The following is a 1,659-nucleotide window of genomic DNA, read 5'->3' as shown; positions in this document are numbered from 1 at the left end:
AAATAAAGTCCCTCATGCAGAAGTTTTACACCACCAAGCTGAGACTAAGTCGTTTTTCTGGTTTTCCAAGAAATCGAGAACTGGAAGGAAGTGGGAAGAGAGAGAGAGGGAGAGAGAGAAAGAGAGGGAATAGTCAAATCCATGAACAGAGGCGGGCGGATCACCTGAGCTCGGGAGTTCAAGACCATCCTGGCCAACATGGTGAAACCCTGTCTCTACTAAAAATACAAAGATTAGCTGGGCAGGGTGGCACACGCCTGTAGTCCCAGCTACTTGGGAGGCTGAGGCAGGAGAATCACTTGAACTTGGAAGGTGGAGGCTGCAGTGAGCCGAGATCGTGCCACTACACTCCAGCCTGGGTGACAGAGGGAGACTGTCTCAAAAAAAAAAAAAAAAAATCCCTGAACAGGCCTGTTTTAGCCAGCATGATAAAGTCTCCTTTGCTCTAAACTTGACAAGAAAAGTAACTTTGAAAAGACCAATCCACTTTTTGTTTCTATTTCTGCTTTACTCAGCCTTTTTCTGTCTACAAAACCAACCTCTTTTTCAGTGAGCTGAGATCACCACTGCACTCCAGCCTGGACAACAAGAGTGAAACTCTGTCTCAAAATAAATAAATAAAACCTGCTTTGCAAAAGTGGAAGGTTTGGCCAGGCATGGTGGCTCATGCCTGTAATCCCAGCACTCTGGGAGGCTGAGGCGGGCGAATCACGAGGTCAGGAGTTCAAGACCAGCCTGGCCAACATGGTGAAACCCCATCTTTACTAAAAATACAAAAATTAGCCGGGCGTGATCGTGGGTGCCTGTAGTCCCAGCTACTTGGGAGGCTGAGGCAGGAGAATCGTTTGAACCTGGGAGGCAGAGTTTGCAGTGAGCCAAGACTGTGCCACTGCATTCCAGCCTGGGTGACAGAGCCAGACTCCGTCTCAAAAAAAAAAAAAAAAAGGTGGAAGGTTTAACAGACTTTATTTATTTATTTATTTTTTGTCCATGAGGCATTTTATTTGTAAATATATGTATTACATCCCTAGAAAAAGAATCCCAGGATTTTCCCTCCTGTGTGTTTTCGTCTTGCTTCTTCATGGTCCGTGATGCCAGTTGAGGTTGTCAGTACAATGAAACCAAACTGGTGGGATGGAAGCAGATTATTCTGCCATTTTTCCAGGTCTTTGAGTTGCACGTCAAATCTGGGGCTGATCACTCCACACTTGTTTAGCCTGCCTGTGAGGTTCACAACAATTTTCCCAGCTCTGTGGTCATCAATGATTTCAAATTCGCCAATGTAACCATGCTTCCTCATCACAGTGAGAAACTGGACGATGACTTTGGAGCATGGCCTAATAAGCACCTGACGTTTGCCTCTCTTCGGCATTGTTGATGCTCTTGAGAGCATCCGCCAGGACATTCATGTGCACCATTGTGGCGGCGCGGAAAGATGGTGGAAAGAGCTAACAGACTTTAAAAAGAAAGAAAAAGAACCCCTAATGTTGTCTGCTCAGCTCATGGAAACATTCTGAAACTGGTCCAATTGTTCCATAAAACGAATACTTATGATTATTTGAATAAACATAGAAATGGATCCTCCCTAGTCTTAAAACTTGAAACTTACATTTGTCTCATCTCGGTTCCTTCCTCAGGAAACTGACCATCAGGCAAGGA

The 1,659-nt window shown here is 45.0% G+C and overlaps 1 pseudogene; it reads right to left on the bottom strand.

The window, feature by feature from the left end:
* Window positions 1-998: 998 nt before the first annotated feature.
* LOC129465738 (small ribosomal subunit protein uS8-like) lies at window positions 999-1,433 on the bottom strand (annotated as a pseudogene).
* Between the last annotated feature and the right edge of the window lie 226 nt (window positions 1,434-1,659).

Source organism: Symphalangus syndactylus, chromosome 17, assembly GCF_028878055.3.
Source record: "Symphalangus syndactylus isolate Jambi chromosome 17, NHGRI_mSymSyn1-v2.1_pri, whole genome shotgun sequence".
Taxonomy (NCBI): Eukaryota; Metazoa; Chordata; class Mammalia; order Primates; family Hylobatidae; genus Symphalangus; species Symphalangus syndactylus.
This window is presented reverse-complemented; position numbering and strand designations above follow the sequence as displayed.